General features: G+C 48.2%; 1 protein-coding gene and 2 long non-coding RNA genes across 3 annotated transcripts in view; all 3 read left to right on the top strand.

Annotated features, from left to right (window-relative positions):
• The window catches only part of LOC115636912 (antigen WC1.1-like), a 710,101-nt gene that overhangs the window by 498,529 nt on the left and 189,252 nt on the right, over positions 1-22,320 (top strand). The window lies entirely within an intron of this gene.
• On the top strand, positions 18,021-19,460 carry LOC115636928. Its single transcript, XR_003997109.1, has 3 exons — positions 18,021-18,103; positions 18,499-18,534; positions 19,361-19,460. It is a non-coding gene; the product is annotated as an uncharacterized LOC115636928 (long non-coding RNA).
• Positions 19,470-22,320, top strand: part of LOC115636935 — an 84,634-nt gene continuing 81,783 nt past the window's right edge. The window contains exon 1 of the long non-coding RNA XR_003997111.1: positions 19,470-19,498. This is a non-coding gene — a long non-coding RNA (uncharacterized LOC115636935). The remainder of the gene's footprint in view (positions 19,499-22,320) is intronic.

Raw genomic sequence — 22,320 nt, 5'->3', positions numbered from 1 at the left:
CCTCCCCATAATAAACACATCCCTGGCTGCAAACCTAAACATTTCCCCTATTACCACCATACTCTTGCACCTCTGATCACCCTTCCCCTCCCAGTCAGCATTCACATATGGAAGTTGTTTTCTTTTCAAAAGCATTTTCAGCACATTCTGAATATTTTGCTGAACTCAGATTATATTTGCACCAAACAAAATCACCTCACAAGAGAGACAAATTGGAGCAATAAACCTGCTTTTTTAACATCACTTTTCTTTTCTGGCTGGAGTTGCACTCACAGTGCTTGGGGTGGGGGGAGGGGCCTATCTGTAAGGACCACAATTTACCCTCAAAACCACGCACATCTCATGCTGGATTAGCAGGTTTCCACAAATCTATCCTCCCTCACTGCACATGCTCAGTGTAGTCCATTAGGCATGTGTGTAGGTGCAGAAGCCTTCACAAGCACCTAACTGGAGAAGCAGGTGCTTTTTGAAATAAAATTTTAATATGATTTACCCCAAGGGCTGGTGGATGCATATACTCTGTTGGGGGTAATCTTCGAGTGTCTGAGACCCTGGTGCAATGATCTGAGCCTTGGTTTGATCTCTGTCTGTGAGCAAAAATAAAATACCAGAATCTGTCAACTTTAAGACAAGCTGATTTTCCTTTTTTCCCTGGGAGCTGTATATTGGAAACCCCTTAGTGAAATGGCCCCAAATTTTGATTACTAATACAACCGTGTGCTTCTATGTGAAATACCATATTCCAATTCAATCCCATCAATCAGGCAGACTTTAGTGCACTTAGAAATAATTAACTTTGATGGAAATCTGGTCTCAACCTTAACTGTTGCAGAGCTGTCACTGAGTTATAATATCACCACTGTGTATTTTGTCCCCAGTCAGACCCCTGAGTGGAACTGTTCTGATTCAGAAAGCTTCCAGTAACCTAGGACTGAGCACCCATGAGAACCTCCAGTTTCGTCACATTACATTGGTGTGAGATCCTGGGGACAGACCTTCCAGACTCCTGACCAGCACTTTGGAATCACCAAAACAGAGACTAAGCCCAGCCCAAGAAAATCTGTCCCAGGCGTGACCCTGAGCCCAGAGCGGTACATGCTGGGGTGGAGTTTGATGGGCGCTGTGAGACCCCTCACAAAGGGCAGACATCGGCAATATTGCCTGCATTGTAAGAACCTGATTATTAGGTCTGAACATCCTGATTCACAAAGTGCCCAGTAAACTGGGAAATATTTATTGATACTTTGTCACATCTCTGTAGACAATTGTGTAAGAAAACTGTCCCTCTGTTCTCCCTTCTCCTTCTTCTCAGGGTACTCTGAGTACAGGCTGGCAAATGGCAGCACACGGTGTTCGGGGAGAGTGGAGCTTCGCCATGGAGGCACCTGGGGAACCCTCTGTGACTCCCACTGGGATTTACAGGGTGCCCACACCCTCTGCCAGCAGGATAACTGTGGATTCGCCCTGTCGATTCCAGCAGGGCAGCTCTTTGGCACAGGAGACGGGTATGTCTGGAACGGCACATTTGGCTGTGAGAGGAACGAATCTCGCCTGAGGGACTGTCCTGTTACTGCACTGGGCACAACTGAGTGTCCCCCTGGGAGGGAAGCCAGCGTGGTGTGTTCAGGTGAGCAGCTGCAGTGGGAAAGGAAAGACTTGGAGATTGGGGAACATCCTCAGCCAGTTCTTCACAGTGTGTCAATTGGCCAAGCTCCATTGGTCTCAATAAGGCTATGCTGATTTACACCAGGTGGGGACCCGGCCCATAAATCGACGCCCTGTCCATGCACCAGCCAAGTCTACTGGAACTGATCCCCCTGTGAAATGCTTGTGGTGCCTTGAGTACGGACTGCACCAAGGAAACCAAATTCTGGTCCCTTGTCCTGTCTTTGCACTAAATAACATGGATCGAGTATCACTTTGTGAATGTGCTGGTGTGGAATAGTCCCACAGCCCCCACAGAGTAGCTGCTAGCATTGAACATGAGTAACAATCCCTTCCTGTTCCCCACTCCCCTCCCTGTCATTGCCATTAACACTGGTCAATGCACCATCTCGACACTCACTTTCCCTCATGCTCAGGCTGCCTGGGCGGCAGGTTAGTGAATGGCACCGAGTGCTCCGGGAGAGTGGAGATCCAACATGGAGTCACATGGGGAAGCCTCTGTGCCTCTCACTGGGATTTGCAAGATGCCAACGTCCTCTGCCATCAGCTGAACTGTGGCTATGCCGAGTCGATCCAGGGAGGAGCCCATTTCGGGGAAGGGAACGGAACCATATGGAGCGACACTTTTCATTGTGAAGGGACAGAATCCTGCCTGTGGAATTGTTCTCGCATGGCCCTGGGCAACCCAGGCTGCTCCCCCCGAGACACAGCCAGGGTTATTTGTTCAGGTAAATTTAATACAGATGTGTATATGTTAGTTACAGTGCAGTGTACTGCCCAGATTAGGATCTTCATGAGTAGTCCCATTGACTACAGTACTCAAGGTAAGTAGGAGTATTGAAATGTTCCTCTGTTTGTTTAAGTTCCCCAGATCAGAGACACCTCCGAGTTCAGTGAAGGGTGGCAAGGTGGATCCTAGAACTATGACAGAATGAACTGGAGAGAGTGACTCTGTGGTATAAATCTGGGGTTTGTGATTCACAGATTCCCTCAGTCTCAGCAGGGCTGACTCAGCCCTTCATCAGGTTGAAGTTTGTGTTGCAGAAGCAACCTATATGCAGAGATGTCATCCAGGCTGTGGGGGTATTACAATCTCATTTCACTCTCTGGAAAATTAGGTGTTTGCCCTTATGTTCCTGGCCAAAATGTTCCCCCGTTGCTCATCCTGGGTTGTGTGCTGGTGGGTTGCAGCCCTCACCTGCAGAGTTTGCTCAGTGTGTGTGTGTGTGTGTGTGTGTGTGTGTGTGTGTGTGTGTGTGTGTGTGTGTATATGTTTGTAGATCATGAATACCCTACAACACTTCACAGAAATAGTCATTTCTTTGCGAAAAATCTCGGTTTTCAGGAAAGTGTTCAGATGGCTCCAGAGGCTGGCTTCTGAGCCAGCTGGAAACTTTCAGAAAGATCCCACTCTTGGTGAGAGCAGCTGGTGCTTTGATGAAGATCCTCTTCTACAATGCAACACAAATACTGCAGGGGCCTTTTTCCTCCAGGCTTCTCCAAAGATCTTCAAAGACTTCCCCATGCCCCACCAGAGAACTGCAGTAGCTGATAACTTGCCATCTATCTGCTGGCTATTCATAGGGTCTTAAGCCCAGATTTTTACACCTGTTTCACTGTTGCTCCATTCAGCATGGAAATGCCTAACTGGTTTAATAGCCTACGTTTCATTTTCAGCAAGTATTAAGCACTTAGCAGCCTTCATCAATGAGATCAATAGGATTCACACCCCGAGTGACATAACTATGCCAACCTCACCCCCAGTGTAGACAACAATAGAAGCATTATTCCATTGATCTAGCTTCCACCACTCGGAAAGGTGAATTACCTACAGCAATAGTAAAACCCCTTCTGTTACTGAAGGAAACATCTACATTACAGAGGTATAGCTGCAGTGCTGTTCTGTGTCACCGTAGCGCCCATAGTGTAGATATGGCCTTAGTAAAATAAACATTTAATGCACATAGAAAACATTGTAATAACTATGAATAACATTTAAACAAAAGCAGCAAAGAGTCCTGTGGCAACTTATAGACTAACAGACGTATTGGAGCATGAGCTTTCGTGGGTGAATACCCACTTCGTCAGATGCATGTAGTGGAAATTTCCAGAGGTAGGTATAAATACGCAAACAAGAATCATAATGGAGATAACGAGGTTAGTTCAATCACGGAGGATGAGGCCCTCTTCTAGCAGCTCAGGTGTGAACACCAAGGGAAGAGAAATGGCTGCAGGATGGCTACCTTTAAATCTGCTATTGTGTGTCCAGGGAGATTGAAGTGTTCTACACCCTATCCTGGACAATGATCCTTCACTTTCACAGGTCTTGGGTGGCAGGCCAGTCCTTGCCCATAGACAACCCACAAACCTGAAGCATATTCTCACCAGTAACTACATACCGCAGCATAGTAACTCTAACTCAGGAACCAATCCATGCAACAAACCTCAATGCCAACTCTGCCCACATATTAACACCAGCAACACCATCACAGGACCTAACCAGATCAGCCACACCATTACCAGTTCATTCACCTGCACGTCGACCAATGTAATATACACCATCATGTGCCAGCATTGCCCCTCTGCTATGTACATTGGCCAAACTGGACAGTCCCTACATAGAAGGATAAATGGACACAAGTCAGATATCAGGAATGGCAATATACAAAAACCTGTAGGAGAACATTTCAGCCAAAAAGCTACAGGACCAGACTTCAAAGAGAAACTGCTGAGCTACAGTTCATCAGCAAATTTGACACCATCAGCTCAAGATTAAACAAAGACTGTGAATGGTTTGCCAACTACAAAAGCAGTTTTTCCTCCCTTGGTGTTCACACCTCAACTGCTAGAAGAAGGCCTCATCCTCCTGACTGAACTAACCTCGTTATCTCTAGCCTGATTCTTGCTTGCATATTTATACCTGCCTCTGGAAATTTCCACTACATGCATCTGACAAAGTGGGCATTCACCCACGAAAGCTCATGCTCCAATACGCCTGTTAGTCTAGAAGGTGCCACAGGACTCTTTGCTGCTTTTACAGATCCAGACTAACATGGCTACCCCTCTGATATTTAAACAAAAGTTATGAAACAGTAAATCTACAGCTTCTTCTTATTCAGAATGTCCCCCTTTTGTTTCTGTTACAACTTAACATGTTCTATATTTTAGCATGCACATCAAAACACATTTCCCACTGATCTTCTCTTAGAGATGATTTCTCAGTCTTTGCAGTGTGGTTGTAAAATATAGTGTGTCTTCAGAACTTGAGAAATGGAAGTACCTCTGTCATTTCAAATACTTCGGAACTTGGTGAGCAACGAAACACTCTGGGGATCTTGGCAGCTAGCAGTGCTCCAGCCCTAGGCTTGGGTTAAAAGTTGACTGGGTCTCTCATTTGCTGTTGCAACAGAAATCTGTAGCCTGTATTTTAAGTGGTACCAGGATTAGAAGCAGCCTCTACAATATCTGTTCCCTGGATCTTTGTAAGGCTCTCATTCCATAGAACACTGTCTTCTCCCCATAAACCCAGCTAAGGCAGGCAAGAATTCACAAATCCTCATCTCACTAAGTGCTGCCCCATTCTCTCTCTTTAACTGAGACAGAGTTCCAGTTTAGAGCAATCAGCTGACAGTGAAATGTAAATTCCAGAGTCTCTGTGGTCTCCACAGTAACAACTACCGCCTCCAACTCTCCCTCTAGGTCCATAGAACACACCATGGTGCACCAAACATTATCCTAATGGAGGGCTTCCCTAGCAAATAAAGCTGGCATAGCACTGCCCTGTATCCATGGTGGTACAGGGGTTGGGACCAGCCCTCACAGCAGACACATCTCTCAGTGCTGCATCTATCAGCCGCTGAGTCCAAAGGGCTGTCTTCGACATGGAATACATTAAAAAGCTGGGCTGACCCAGCTAAATCACTCAGGGATATGAAAAATCCTCACTCTTGAGTGACATAGTTAAGACAACCTACCCACCCCCCACCCCAAGTATAGACAGCACTAGGTAAATAGAAGAATTCTTCTGTCAAGCTAGCTATCACCTCTCGGGTAGGTGGATCAATTTAAGCAAAGAGAGAATCCCTCCGGTCAGCATAGGTAGGGTCTACACTAAGGGGCTACAGAAGTGCAGCTACAGCTCTGCAGCTGTGCCATGGTAGCCTTTCAAGTGTATGAAAGCCCTTCAACTCGTGTTTTTATAACCTTCCCCTGCCTTGCACTCTAGCTCTGCCCACAGAGGGTGACTAGGGTGTGACCTGCCAGGTGTGTTTCCCATAATGTAACAGAGGCCCAGAGTATCCAACTAAAATCTGTGTCCCCTCCCCACTGCATCTTTCACTTCCTGTTAGAGAAATAAAGTCAAATGTTGCAGTACAAGGAATGTGGGTCACACTGACACAGTTTCTGTGTGGGAACTAAGGGGATATTACAGTGGGCCCAATTCTTACTAACTACAGGGTTCATTTACACCTGTTGTGACAAAGTGGGAATATTCTTAATGCTTTCTCAGAATACTGTGTGGGTGCCTCAGTTTTCCCTTTACATTTCTTAAGTATCTAGGTGCTGGGATAAGAGGGTGTGATTGTTGCAGAGCCCTCGAGGGCCAGTGTGATGCTGTCTGCACAGAGAATGGCCGACACCCTATCTCCTGGCAACTGATGGCCTGGGCCCCTCCCCTGCAAACTTGCCAACTGAAGGTGTTGGAGAACAAAGATCTGGTGACCTTCTGGCCTGGGAATGAGACAAAGGCTGGAAGAAGGGCTGGAGAGTTTCAGTTTGGAGCTGACTGGGGAAATGGAGGGAGGCCCAGGTGGGTTTCTGGCCTCCCTGGCCCCAAGATGGACCTGGCTGAGGAGGCCTACAAGTTCTGTTTCAGACTGTGTTCCTGTTGTCTAGTAAACCTTCTGTTTACTGGCTGGCTGTCAGTCATGTCTGACTGTGGAATTGGAGTGCAGGGCCCTCTGGCGTCCCAGGAGCCCCCCCATGTGCGAACTCGCTGTGGGAAGCACATGGTGTGAGAAGGGGATGCTGAATTCTCCAAGGTCAGATCCAGGAAGATCGAAGCTGTGTAAGTTTCTTGCTCTGGAGACAGTATGCTCACAGAGAGGAGGAATACTCCACCAGAGTCCTGACTGGCTTCAGATGGAGCATTGCCCAGTGACTCCGTGACACCTGCTCAGAGTATAGGAGTCTTAATGTGAGAATCAGATCATACATAACTTTAATAAAAAAAACAGAGTAATTGAATCCCTACCTTAAGTGCAATACTAATCTCATCTTTAAATATGGAGTCACTACTGTCCTCTGTATGTATATTCTTATAACTGTTGATATATTTAGGAAGATATGACATGTTTACAGATCATATTTTGGGAGCACTGTTACTCCTTTGAAATGCAAGGTGCCATATACACTGTCTAAATCTCCAATGACCTAATCACCAGAAAGGGTCTTGGTTTCTCCCACAAGGAACTTCAACATCTTTACATGCTCACAGTGAACAAAGCTTTAATACGAAAAATACAGATGTTTAGAAAAAAATGGGACCTTCCTCCCCGTTGCCCAGAGATCACTCACCCTCCAAGCATCATCTCCAGTCAAGCCAATATCTACAGTTCATGAGAAAGGTAACTCAAGTGTCCACAGTTGCAGACCTGGCCTGGAAAAACCCAACTGAGTGCAGAAAATTCTCCTGTTGTAAATCACAACTATCTCACAGCGCTGCCACTATCATTGTGTTGGCAGAGCACTGAGCGCTTTTGCATAGAGCATTTTGGTAACCAGGGGCCTGATCCGCCAGGTGTTCCTGAGCATTCTCCACTCACATTGACTCCTTAGGGGCAGAGAGCGCTCCACATCGTGCAAGCTCTGATCTCAGAGCTGGGGAATTCTTTCCCTCCAACACCTCTTGCATTTCTGAGTAGACAGACAAATCAAATCCTTGAGAGAGGTTGTTCCCTGTATCACTGCACAGTGGTGAGGGTTACCTTCTACTTGGCACAAAAACGTGTGTTTCACATCACATCTGTGTATTATTTTTCATGCAGTACCAACAGGGAGTGTTATTCAGCTTACTTTGTGTTTCTGTGAGCCCAGGTCATTTTGAGGCGCTCAGACTGTTGTATGGAGAGAGCCGATGCAATGGGACAGTCGAGATTTTCCTCCATGGTGTTTGGAGCAGAGTCCTGGATGACCAGTGGGACATAAACGATGCCAGCGTGGTCTGCAGACAGCTCCAGTGTGGAGTCGCTGAGAAAGCTTATAACCCCTCTAAGTCTGAGCGAGGAAGGGGCCCTGTGGGGCTGAGAAGGGTCCAGTGTGCTGGAAATGAGACTCATCTGACTCTCTGTGACAACTCCGTGTCTGAGACAGCCCAGGCAGGAATTGCTGAGGATGTCGGTGTCATTTGCTCAGGTGACTTAGTGTGAAAATCTTATAAATATTCTGTCCTTGTTCAATGGGAACATGACCCACCCCAGGGCCTGCCTCCACCACACCCTGTGCTGTGATCTCAGCAGTCCTTGAGATGATGTGGATCCGAGGTTCAAACTGTGACCCATTTATGGTAAAAATATATTATATACAGAACAAAGCGTAGCCATGTTATATGGTTAATGCACTATAGCAACCTCTCTCTCTTTCTCCCATATTTTTATGTTCAAAAAATTTCATGAAAACTTTTTTCCTGTGAAAAATCTTCACAATAAGATTACAAATTTTCACAAAAAGTCTGTTTTCATTAAAAATGTTCAGATTTTTATTGAAAACCTTGAGCTGTTGATTAACCAGTTAACTCACATATTTAACTAAAAACATTGAGATTAAAAAAATCATTATTAATTGCAGTTCAATTGCACTGTTAAACAATAGAATACCAATTGAAATCTATTGTTTTATTTTTGAATGCAGTTATTTTTTATACCTAATTCTACATTTGTAAGTTGAACTTCCATGATAAAGAGATTGCACTACAGTACTTGTATTAGCTGAATTGAAAAATACTATTTTTCATTTTTTACACTTTAAATATTTGGAATAAAAATATAAATATAAAGTGAGAACTGTACACTTTCTATTGTGTTGTAATTGAAATCAATGTATTTGAATCTGTAGAAAACATTCAAAATATTTAAATATATGGTATTCTGTTATTGTTTAACTCTACAATTACTCATGATTAATTTTTTTTAAACACTTGACAGCTCTATGAAAAACCCAAATTTATTTGTGGAACATGAAAAATATTCATTGTCATTCGTATTTTGTGGGGAAAAGGATGAATTTCCAAGCAGTTCTAGTGTATATAGTGGGTTCTTGATTTTAAAGTCTTAAAAAACATGCTGTCTTGTATCAGAAAACAAAAGTAAAAAATGGAAGTCATGTGCAAACTGTTTTGACCAAGGTTGCCATGGATACTAGCTGTGGGCTAGATCCCCAAAGGGAGTTGGGCATTGCAAGGCCTGACTCCTAGGTGCCTTGCCATCCCATGGAATCCTCAGCTCTGAGTCACATGCCCAGCTCCCCATACAATGCATGGGGAGAGTTAGGCACCAGAAGCCAGAAAGATGAACAGTGAACCACCTAAATTTGCCAACAGTGAAATACCAAGGAAGGGAATAGGGCCTAGATACACAAAGTTCTTTAGATGCCAGCCTGCTATTGATCTAAGCCTCAGCGACCTGACACACAAGCAGAGGTAAGCACCTCTGCTCAGGGATCTCAGTCATGAACCCACTCCTGGAGCTAGGCATGTAAGCCAGGTCAGCTCTCTCATCTCCCCATTTTACCCATAACTCAGTGGTTAAAGCACTCAGCTGGGAGGTGGGAAATCCATGTTCAATCCCTGCTCTGCCTGATTTGGAGAAGGGATGTGAATACAGGTGAGTGCCCTAGTCCCTATAGACTACAGGATATGCTGGGGTGGGTCTCTCCTGTTGGAAATGTTCCACTTTGTACAAATAATGAGTCACTGAATCAGAAAAAAAGCTAGAGATTGATTCTAGCTGGTGGCCAGGGCATTCACCTGGAATATGGAAGGGTCAAGTCCCTGCTTCAATAAATATGTAACAATTTATAAAGTAGGTAGCTATGTACCTTTGTGGATCTAGCCCTCTGTCACTTAGGAAATACATCAAAATTGCTGTTCTAATGTGACCTTGTTAAGTCACAATCTATAACTGTGTAATTTTCCTTCATTTAAAGGAAAAGAAGGAAAAAGGAATCTGTGATGAGATTTTTTCATTGTTCTTGGTTGTACATGACTATTGTACACAATAATTCTATTGTTCTTTTTGCTGGTATTTTATTTACATTAAGGTCCCACCATAAAAGTGAACAAGTAACACATGTTTTAACTATGTCCCTTGTGACAAAGTACCTTCTTCCCCTGAGCAGGCTCGGTCCTTTTTGCCTTGGAGACACAGAGTTGGGCAAGGCAGATCCTTACTGGTAGCACAGGGTCCAGCTATTCCTTTCCCTAGCCAGTCCCTTGTGCTTGTTTTCCTTCCCTTCTGGGGAGGGAGTGCAGCCTTCCTTCCTGGAATGGGTCAGTGTCTTGCTGCACCCAGCCTACTAGCAGCTTCCCTGCTTCTCTCACCCACCTGTTTCCACGCAGGGGAAGGTTTAAAAAGGTCTCGAGCAGTTGGATCAGGCTGAACCTAGTTAGTTTCCTGGTAACCCCTTTTCCAGCTGAACCTTGTTTCTCCATGGTTCTCTCTCTCTGTGGATTGGGAGAGGCCTTTTAATCCACTGGGACTAATTACTACCCCTCCCCCGCCCCCTTTGTAGTTGTTTGTCCTGAGTTTACTACACCATAGATGGTGCACTGTATGTTACTGCACTGATATCATTTTTCATGCCCACTCCAACTGCAAGGTAACTACAGCACATTAAGGGCCCATTTCTGTTCCCATTGTGTCACTGGGAGCTTCACAGTTGATTTCAGCAGGGTAGAATTAGGACACATGGATCCAATTTGCCTTTCTTTCACTTTATTTGTAAAATAAATTGGTACCAAGTCTGCTTTTCTCTAACGTTCTGGTACCTCCTGTCACACTGTCTGGAGTGGCTCACCACTGTGAGTTACTATCTCAGGGCAGACTCAAAAAAACAAGGGCAGACACCCAAACTGATGGTGTGTTCTATAACAAGGGTCTAAAACTCCATTGGCCTTAGGCCAGTGCCAGTCCTCAAATCCTTCCAGCAGGCCAATAATGTCACTGAAGATGGGGTTCAGAAAAGAAAAAGTTTATATATTTTTTATTCTGAATTTCTTAGAAACAATAAAGCTATCATACAATTTTATAAAAGCAGCAAAGAATCCTGTGGCACCTTATAGACTAACAGACGTTTTGGAGCATGAGCTTTCGTGGGTGAATACCCACTTCTTCAGATGCATGTGGTGGAAATTTCCAGGGGCAGGTATATATATGCTAGCAAGCAAGCTAGAGATAACGAGGTCAGTTCAATCAGGGAGGATGAGGCTCTGTTCTAGCAGTTGAGGTGTGAAAATCAAGAGAGGAGAAACTGGTTCTGTAGTTGGCAAGCCATTCACAGTCTTTGTTCAATCCTGAGCTGATGGTGTCAAATTTGCAGATGAACTGAAGCTCAGCAGTTTCTCTTTGAAGTCTGGTCCTGAAGTTTTTTTGCTGCAGGATGGCCACCTTAAGGTCTGCTATAGTGTGGCCAGGGAGGTTGAAGTGCTCTCCTAGAGGTTTTTGTATATTGCCATTGCTAATGTCTGATTTGTGTCCATTTATCCTTTTCCGTAGAGACTCCAGTTTGGCCAATTTACATAGCAGAGGGGCATTGCTGGCATATGATGGCGTATATTACATTGGTGGATATGCCAGCAATGCCCCTCTGCTATGTACATTGGCCAAACTGATTGAACTGACCTCGTTATCTCTAGCTTGCTTGCTAGCATATATATACCTGCCCCTGGAAATTTCCACCACATGCATCTGAAGAAGTGGGTATTCACCCACGAAAGTTCATGCTCCAAAACGTCTGTTAGTCTATAAGGTGCCACAGGATTCTTTGCTGCTTTTACAGATCCAGACTAACACGGCTACCCCTCTGATACTTGATACAATTTTATACAATTCTTCGCCTGCCAGAGAGTTTTTAGGATTTGCCAGACACCTGGCAACGTTTCAGTTCTGTCAGTTTGTTGATGTTTGACCTCAGTGATTGAGCAGTTGAAACCTTCAGGATTGCAGCAAGGTGTGCATCACATAGTTGTGTTTGGTATTTTGACTTGTTTATATGCATTGTGGAAAAAAGTGATTCTGCCTCCATGGCTGACTCTGCCCGGCAACTAATGATATCTCAGTCCCTCTCCTCTAGCCAATGGGAGCTACAGGGGGGCCGTGCTACAGCAGACCTTCCGGACAGCCTGTCTGCCTGTCTCTCTCCTTCATGGGCCACAGTGGGGAGGTTCCTGGGCTGCAGATAACCTGCAGCCCGGGAGTTTGAGACCCCGGTTCTATAATTAGATTTCACCAAGCCAGTCAAACATGAATTCCTGGATCACTACACAAGTCTCACTATGGAGTCACAGACAGTCCCTTTAGGCTCTTCAGCCTAACTTGCCACCCAGACAAACTGAAAGTTGTGATAAAATGTCACTTAATCATAATATCACACCACACCAAGTTTCTCCCAGTCCCAAGGGACCAGTCAGTCACTCCAGACCTTATTCCAAAGATAATGCTGGCAGCTAGTTCTATAGTAAATAACTAAAGGTTTATTAGCTAAGAAGGAAGAATGAGGGTTATTGAGAGTTTATAGCAGGTAAAATATAACAGGCAAATCAGTTTGTAACTCCAAATGGTGGCAGTGATGTAATAAACTGTCAGTTTCCCAAAAGTCTTTTACAGGGTGTCATGAGGTACTCCACTCGCTGCCGATCTGGCATCTCCTCCTCATCACTCTGGGGATTAGCTCTTGAGGCCAATGCCCAATCCACAGTTTGCACACCATCACTCTGACTCTGGTCTGCAGGACATCTTGCTTCAGCATCTGCAGCATCCTCTTTGTGACTTAGCCCTCCAGCTAGGTCACTCAGTGTTCCCCCTTATATGATTCAGTTCATCAACAGTCCTAGGCTGTCTTCCCATTCACTGCCTGGTGCCACTCCCTCAGTGACTGGTAGGGGAACCCAGGGCTGCCCTGTTTTCTGGGTTCCAGTCCAGGGACAGCTCAGCAGTTCTGGACTTCCTCCATCTGCCCACATTGCTCTTCACCTGGACTGATGTAGTTGTGGTTGGTCCTGCTTTGAGCAGGACATTGGACTAGATGGCCTCCTGAGGTTGCTTCCAAACCTAATTTTCTATGATTCTATGACTTCTTCCTATACTCTGGTTCCTCTCCTCACTTTGGGTGTGCCATCCCCAAGAATCCTGCTTCCAAGGAATGACTACAGAGTATCTCCCTGCAGCCCCCAAACACTTCTCCCTCTTCCCAGTGCATGACTTCTGCCTGCCTTCCTGCAGCCTTTCCCAACAGCCCCAGCCCATAGCCAGCTTCCTGGCTTTATAGGTCCCACCAGTTCCTGAACAGGCGAGTCTCTCTAACCAGCTGATTCTGGCCTAAAGCTCCACTGTTTGCAGTGTAATTAGCTGATTAGAACCACCTGGCCCAACCCAGCTCTTACAGGGCTAGTGTGGGGAGCTTACCCCTTCACACAGGGCTACCCAGAATAACTCTGGGGATCTCTGTCTTCTCATTCAGTAATTCTTCTGTTAGAATCCAAACAGCCTAGGAATACAGGATCTTTCTTTGAATCCATATTTATATCTTCTTCTCACAGAAAACAAGCTGACGGTCTACCCATATGGGCTTTTCCTTTGATGACAGGGAGTGAGAAATGCACTTAGATTTTTGACCTCCAACCTTATGCATAATGGACATTTGCTTTGAAATTAGCATTTTCTGTTAAAGTCCTTAAATATTTAGCATTTCACAAGATTTATTTGATGTGTAATATGTGTTATTTAGCTACAAGTGTATTTACCATGTACATGTTTGGCATTACATTATGACAGGAATAGATAAGCGAAAACAATACCAGTAACATTCCACTAGTTTTTATAAAGTTTAAAATCTGAATACACCTTTAGACATCTAACCATTACTTTGGTCTACACAAGTGAACTGATCTAAATACACTCTAGCATGACCTGGTCAGACAATGTCACACCCTCCCCATTCAGAAACAATTGAAAAGAATATTTGGTTATGGGTAAATTAATTGCCTAATAATTCCTTGAACACCTTGATACTTATCATTTAAGAGTTGTTTGAAAATATTCAAGATTTCGAGTAAGGGCTGATTCCGCTAAGCCTTCGTCTTACAAAGAAGCTCTGACCCATGTGACGAGTCCCTTAAGGATTGCTCTGATGAGTAAGGAATTCAGAATTAGGTCCTTTCACTCACATTCTGTTTATCAGTACTCCTCTGTAAAAAGTATTCCTTGTTTCCTTACTCATCTTCTCTTCTTTTCTGTGTTTCTTGTTAAAGACAGATTTTTAAAAGTATTTCAATATCTCAGCCATTGTAGCATCATCACTGATTACATGGAAGCTGTTTAATTATCCTCATATTTCATATTAACAGCTGGGATCTATCCCTGCAGGGAGCAGGCGGATCAGACTGGTGAATGGGACAGGTCGCTGTGCTGGGAGAGTGGAGATTTATTACAATGGCAGCTGGGGGACAGTCTGTGATGATTTCTGGGATCTGTCAGACTCCAATGTCGTCTGCAAACAACTAGGATGTGGACATGCCATCAATGCAACTATCTCTGCTCACTATGGGGAAGCATCCGGGCAGATCTGGCTGGATGATGTGAACTGCTCTGGGAATGAATCCGAACTTTGGGAGTGTCCTTCCAGAGGCTGGGGACAGCACAACTGCAGACACAAAGAAGATGCAGGAGTTCTCTGCTCAGGTCTGGTCCAGGAATGCTGGTTACCAGGGGATTTAATGGAGAAGGCAGACAATTGAGGAGAGAACTTAGAGTGATAGAGCCTTTACCTCACTGTCTCTTTTCTATAGGGTGCCCATACATCCAGTTTTGGCCGGGACAGTAGCTTTTTTAAGCCTGCCATGGCCATCCCGACAGTTTTGGCAAAACAGGGCATTTGTCCCATTTGCTCTTGCCAAGTGATCATGTGTCAGCAGGAGCAAATGGGACAAATGCACAGTATTGCTAAAGAAGTGGGAAACGAACCCCTAGTGGGATGTGGAGGAACATATGGGAGTGGGGCAAGTGGCAACACCAGTTCCATGCTGGAGGGAGGACTCAGGAAAGCAGCTTTGGCTGGGCCAGCCCCACGCGGGAGGACAGCAGGGGTCTTGGGCCACCCTGCACGCGGGAGGGAAGAAGGGGGCTTGGGGCTGGCCTGACACTAATGGGTGGCAGAGGGGCTCAGGCTGGCCCACGTACCAAGAGGGTAGGGGAACCTCAGGCTGTCCCTGTGGGGGCGGGAGGCAGGGTGGGCTTAGGCTGTCCTCATGGGGGAGGGGGAAGAGAGAAAGGGAGGCCTTGGGGTTGGGCCACCCGTGGGGTGTTCCATTTTCCCTTTTAAAAAAAATATGATCACTCTATTCTTCAACCTACCTACTGGGGTCGTGAATAGAAAGTCACCATTTCTCATATGTTCCCACCCAGGAGTACTGGAGATATCGCAGCATTTCTCTAGTATTGGGAGGGCAGTCACTGCTGTATTGCAAGTATATGTGTGTGTAACTGCTGGGAACTGGTGACTTTTCAGAGGTGACCATTGTATGTGATTCTCTCTGACATTTGCTCCTGCAGAATGATGCACAGGATCGTTAGCAATCGCTGGGATTTCACTCTTCACACCAGGTCATTTCAGAATTGAAGATTTAAATTCCCTTTTTGTGCATTTCCTTCTAGAATTCACAGATCTGAGGCTGGTGAGCAACAGTGACTGTGCTGGGCGACTGGAGGTTTTCTACAATGGGACGTGGGGCAGTGTTTGCTCCAATGGGATGGTTGAAGTCACCGCAGCAATTGTCTGCAAACAGTTGAACTGTGGGGACAGAGGGCAGCTTGCAAGAGACTTTGCATATGGAGAAGGTTCTGGTCCCACATGGCTGGACCATGTTTCATGCAAGGAGCAGCACAGTTCCATCTGGCAGTGCCCATCAGACCTGTGGAAACAGCAGTCCTGTGATAACCGCGCAGAAGAGACCCATATTTCTTGCAGTGGTAATTCTGAAACTCTCTGTGCGCACGCATGCTCACATCCACTACATGTTTAACTCATTGAAAGGGTGTGATAGAAATTGTGAATGTATTTACTTTTCAGTATAGGCAGTCTTACATTTGCAGCAGTGACAGGCATATCTTATAGTCATAGAAGATTAGGCTTGGAAGGGACCTCAGGAGGTCATCTAGTCCAACTCCCTGCTCAAAGCAGGACCAATCCCCATCTAAATCATCCCATACAGGACTTTGTGAAGCCTAACCTTAAAACCCTCTAAGGATGGAGATTCCATCACCTGCCTAGATAACCCATTCCAGTGCTTCACCACCCTCCTAGTGAAATAAAAGTTTCATAATCCATTCTAGGAATGAGAATACAGCCCCTGGAAAATAAACATGGAGTTATTTATACAAGCTGTGTGTTATACAGTGCAATCAGGTAGTGAGACCCCACAAATGCCCATAGGCAGGGGAACTTGGGGTGTGAGGGGTGCTTCAGCACCCTCAGTTTTTGTGCGGGGTCCCAGCTGCTGGCCCCGCTCTCTGCTACTGGTCCCGCACATGAGGTCGTACTGCTGGCCCCACAAGTAGGGCTCTGCTTCCGCCCCCAGCTATGGTCCCAGCCTCAATCCCCTTACCCCATCCATGTCCCCCCCAAGAGCCACAGCCCAGTCCTGGTCCCAACTTGGGGGAGAGGGGGCATGGACATGGGTAAGGGGGGGCAAGGTAAAAAGTTTGGGCACCACTGGCTCTCAGCCCCCAACTGTAAAAATTGTTCCAGTGCCACCACAAATGCCTCTCATTAGTGAGCATCATTTGGGAATCTCTGTGGCTATACTTTTGGGAATGAACAGTCAGAGATGAGCCCAAGGTCAGTGACCGGGACATGGGTAGTCATGATGAGTGATTGAAGCAGGAGTCATGCCCAGTGGTTAGAGCAGGAGCTGGTAGCCAGAAATTAGGGCCAAGAGTCAGGGTCAGATCCAGAGCCAGATGCCAGAGCCAAAGTCAGAATTCGGAGCTCAGTGTCAGGACCAGGTTACCTGGAGCAAGGCAAGGGGTAAGTCTGGAGTCAAGGCAACAGCAAGCCTAGGAACAAGACAGGAAAACGAGGTATCCTAGCTGCGGGAAATGCTTTGAGCAGTTGCTGAATAATGCTTGATTCAGGAGCTGGACTGCTGACCCTTCCCACCAATCAGGCAGTATGACCAGTCAGGCAGCGGAATACAGGCCGCTGCGCTTGTTAACTGTCTGGAGACTAGCTCTGCTGCAGCCCCTGCTGCCTGACCCCCGGCTGTGAAATCTGGGTCAGAATCAGAATTCCCGAGAAGTGTGTCTGTCTGTGCATGTTAGTGAGAGTTTGTTTCAGATCTAAAGTCGTATTTCGGTCTCAATTCTAATACCACCATTTCTTGTCTCTGGATCCCCACAATAATGTGGGTGAGTTTCAGCTGACAAATCTGTTTACCTTCAAACAGGACCAGAAGCAGCTGTACACAGGGTGGATGGAACAGATTCAGATAACCCCAAACGCACACACCAGCAGGGAACTGCATAAAGATTTCAACAGCCCGAGAATCCACTGAGTAATAAATCCGTTAGCTCTGAAACAAACTAGATTTTAGATTTAAGTTTATAAAATTGCTGAAATTTAGGGGTTACTGTACAGAGAAACCCTACTCTCTCCTACATCCCACACTCTTCTCGGACCATTCAGTTCATAATTTTCTCTCCATAGGAAAGAAAGACAAACCACCTCAGATGCTGTTTGCCAAATGCCCAAACTCGACGAGCTGCACAGGTATTTCTGTTTCTCACTGTCTCACTCTTGGTCCCTAAGGACTTTCCCAGCTGTCCCAGTAACATGTGAGGTTTCTGCATTTCCAGACCAGGAGAAATTACGTGTCGTGGGAGGAGAGGACGGATGCTCGGGGAGAGTGGAGGTTTGGTACCGTGGTTCCTGGGGAACAGTTTGTGATGACTCCTGGGACATGGCAGATGCCAAAGTTGTGTGTAAACAACTGGGCTGTGGATCTGCTGTACCAGTCCCAGGCGAGGCTGCATTCGGTGAGGGGACTGGTCCCATCTGGGTAGAAACATTGATTGCAGAGGGACAGAGTCATCTCTCTGGGACTGTCCTGCCAAACCCTGGGGTGAGAGCAACTGTGACCATAAGGAAGATGTTGGAGTGAATTGCTCAGGTGAGTGACAGGAAATGTTTCTGCTACATGCTATAATTTTCTGGAAGGAGGATGGGTCCAATTGCCCGACCCCCCTTGGTCACAGACCAGGCCCTCCCATCTCCCGTGTGCGGGAGCACCAATGATGCTATAGGGTAGAACCTTTGTGGGGTCAGATTGGCACAGACATCAGCCCACATAGCCCCTGCATCCATCACAGGCCCCAGTGTGCTGGTTTGTTACTAGTCAATATAGGAGGACATGGGCCCTAAATCAGTAACATACAGACCCTGTGCTGCTCTGAGGGAGTTTGTATAAGTGACAACTGGAGATCCTCAGGGACTCTGAGGGGTGCTACCATGTGACAAAAACATCACTTCCCCCAGACTCCAACTCTCGTCCCTTTCCCTTTGCAGGTGTGACAGAGACGACAGCATCACTGAGTAGAACAGGTAAAACATCCCCCGCTCCCATCAAATTTCCCTGGTGCTGGGTCACAGAGGATGAGCTCCAAGCTGCAGCCTAAAAGAGGAGCTCCTTTCCATGTGTAAGCAGGGGAATTGTCCCATTATTGTGGGGACTTTCCTGGCTTATACAGTACCCCGGTGAAGTGGGCTAGTGAAGGGATCTGAGTCCTCCCACTTCCTTTACCCAGAGGCCTTCCTGATGTGAAGTGCTCCCCTTCCACTCTCCTGTGTGACAGAGTCCTTGTAACCCTGACAAGGCTGGGCCCAGCAATCAATTTAAAAAAAATAAGGGAAAAATGGGAAAGGTTAAAGGAAAACACATCACCCCAGTCTGTGGCACAGGGACATCACAACTAGCATTTCTGAAATGTCAGGGCAGTTCACAGTCTGTTCCTCACAAGTTCCAGGCCTCCTTCTCAGGCTCTGGCTGTGCTGTAGGGATGCTATGGGTTGGACGCTTGCTCTGGCAGTGGCCACACGCCCTCAGGTGTTAAGTGGCAGGACTCTTCTTCCTAGCATCACTCCTGCCCTGTCTGGGTTACAGTCCCCTTACACATGGCCTGTGAAACTTAGGGCTGAATGACATCTGGGTGGGAGCTGCAGGCCATGCTAACCCTGATGATTCCAGCTGATAGAACAGGGCCCATGATTTAAACAGCAGCCTGTGTGTTGCCTCCATGGCGCACAGACTGTGTCCCAGCCCATTACCGTGCTGTTCTGGGCTGTACAATGAGTGACTTGGGAGCTCCCCGGGCCCCACCCTGAATCTCACAAGATAATCTCTCCTTGTCACATGTTCATTTCCATCCAGCTCCCCCACGCCGTCCTCTGACTGATAGTGGGAGAGTCACGGTGCCCGTGGTCATCTGCATTATCCTGGGAGCCCTGCTCTGCCTGATCTTAATCATCCTAGGCGCTCAGGTGCGAAGTGCCAGGGCACAGAATAGAGGTGAGTTTTGATTGTTGTCACTGTGTGAAATGCCTCTGAAATAGCAAGAGGAGCTGTGCCTAAAGTAGAGTGGGGCATTGGCAGTATAATGGAAGGTTAAGTTGTATTATACTGTTCAGCCACAAAGTGACATTTCATGTAACAACTTATTTTAGTTATCCTCAGCCATGCCTGGCAGAGCATTAAGGAATCTTACTGTGAACACATCTGGTGAGTATTTCTCTGGGAAGAAAGCTCTGTAGCCATTCCATATCTGGTACAGAAACCTGACATGCTAATAGCAACCTACCATGTACAAGGTGTATGTGACATGGTGCCTGAAGTTAAGCAGCGCCAGAAGAGAAGAAAAAAACAGAAGGAAGAGAGCAACAGAAGTTGCAGACAGAAGAAGGAGCAATGTAGGCTGCAGAGAGAAAAAAAAAGCAACACAGGTTGGAGGATTTCATCAACATCTCCCTCTTCATTGCCTAAGAGAACTTCAGCTTCTTCTTCGAGTGATTGCTCACATCCATTCCAGTTAGGTGTGCGCGCCGCGCGTGCACGTTCGTCGGAAACTTTTTTACCCTAGCAACTCCAGTGGGCCGGCAGGTCGCCCCCTGGAGTGGCGCCGCCATGGCGCCCAATATATATCCCTGCCGGCCCGCCCGCTCCTCAGTTCCTTCTTACCGCCGTGTCGGTCGTTGGAACTGTGGAGCGCGGCATAGCTGTCCTCCACGTCCCTAGCTCTCCTAGTTATCTATCGTTATCTATTGTTATTCTCTAGTTCCATTACAGTTGTTAAATAGTTTGTTAAGTTGATAGTTAAGTTAATTAGTTATAAAGTACTTCTTCGCCGGGGGCTTAGCCCTTCCCGGCACCCGGCACCGGGCTCATGCCTGGTTCGCCGGGCTTCAAGCAGTGTGCGGCCTGCAAGAAGCCCATGCCTACCAGCGATCCCCACGAAGCGTGCCTGAAGTGCCTCGGGGAGTCGCACAGATCTGACAAGTGCCGCATCTGTAAGGCCTTTAAGCCGAGGACAAAGAAGGAGAGGGATCAAAGGCTCCGAACTCTCCTGATGGAGGCGGCACTTGACCCGGCGGCTTCGCAGACCGTGGTATCGGCACCGGCACCGGATCGCTCCGGCACCGAGAAGACTCCTCGGCACCGACCCTCTCCGGCACTGGAGCCAGAGCCAAGGCCGTCGAAGTCTAATACTCCGGCCAGGCAGACCCGGCTAGAGCGCCCGGCCTCGACATCAGCCGCGGCGCCGCCGGCACCGTCAGCACCGTTGACTCCGGGCCCGGCGGGTCCGTTGAGTCCGGTGCCGCCGAGCTCCCCCATGAGATCTGGGGTTGAGATAGTGGTCCCATCCACACCGGAGACCTTTGCCTCGGCTCGGGACCTTATTGCCCTGACGGAGCCTACTCGGCTGCCACCCCCGGTACCTCCGGTGCGGGTCGCGTCCAGAGGCAAGCCCATGATGTCGGCACCGCCCACAGACAGTCGTTCGCCATCCAGGTCCCGACGTCTTGGGCGCTCCAGATCCCGACGCCGCTCGCAGTCCCGGCACCGCTCCCCTCAGCGGTACCGGTCGCACTCGCGGCACCGGTCGGCATCGAGACGGTCGCGGTCAGGCTCCAGTCGACACCGGCACCGCGACTCCAGGAGCAGGTCCCGACGCTACTCGCCGCACCGGTCGACCTCCCGGCACCGAGCTGGTGGCAGGTCCCGGTCCCGGTCCCGGTCTCGCTCGACCTCCCGGCACCGAGCTGGTGGCAGGTCCCGGTCGACCTCCCGGCACCGAGCTGGTGGCAGGTCCCGGTCCCGGTCGATCTCCCGGCACCGAGCTGGTAGTAGGTCCCGGCACCGAAGCGGCGCCCGGTACCGAAGCGGCGCCCGGCACCGTGACAGATCCCGGTCCCGGTCCCGATCCCGGCACCGATATGACTCCCGGCACCGGTCCCCGGCACCGAGACGATCCTCCGTGCCGGCCCGCGCAGACCCGTACCATCCAGGGTCGGCCCCGCCGTGGCCCTCGAGGCAGCCGTCCGTATCCTCCCAGACGGACAGCGGCTATGCGCTGGGCACCGACCGGCAGGCGGCGCTGTTTGCTGATCCGCCGCTGCAGGACCAAGGCCCACAACAGTGGGGATTCTGGACACCCTGGGCGTACCATCAGGCCCAGGGCCCCCAGCAGCTCCCTGCTAGGCCGGCGACTGCGGAGCGTAGGGCCCCTGAAGCCTCTTTGTCTCGCCCCCCTCCCTCCCCGGAAGGGGACGAAGGGTCCAAACAGCAGGACTCCGCTGTGGCTCCGGAGACAGAGGCGAGGGCTGAGGAAGACCCCCCGTTGGACACTATTGTGCCTGGGGTCTCATCATCCTCCTCCCCGGATGAGGCGGTGGCGGGTACCTCCTCCAACAGTCCCCCCCCGCTGGATCTCAGGGCGCACCAGGACCTCCTCAGGCGATTGGCTCAAAACCTGAGTCTGCAGGCAGAGGAGGTCTCGGAGATAGAGGACCCAATTGTCACCATCCTCTCTTCCGATGCTCCCACCAGGGTCGCCCTGCCGTTCATACGGACCATCCAGGCCAATGCCAATACTATCTGGCAGTCCCCGGCCTCCATCCCTCCGACAGCGAAAGGAGTCGAGAGGAAGTACATGGCCCCTTCTAAGGGGTACGAATATTTACATGTTCACCCGACTCCCGGTTCACTGGTAGTGCAATCGGTGAACGATAGGGAGCGTCACGGCCAGGAGGCTCCGGCCCCCAAATCCAGAGAAGCCAGGCGGATGGACCTCCTTGGCCGTAAGGTGTATTCGGCTGGGGCGCTGCAGCTCAGGG

This window comes from Gopherus evgoodei, chromosome 1 (assembly GCF_007399415.2).
Source record: "Gopherus evgoodei ecotype Sinaloan lineage chromosome 1, rGopEvg1_v1.p, whole genome shotgun sequence".
In the NCBI taxonomy this organism is placed as follows: domain Eukaryota; kingdom Metazoa; phylum Chordata; order Testudines; family Testudinidae; genus Gopherus; species Gopherus evgoodei.
This window is presented reverse-complemented; position numbering and strand designations above follow the sequence as displayed.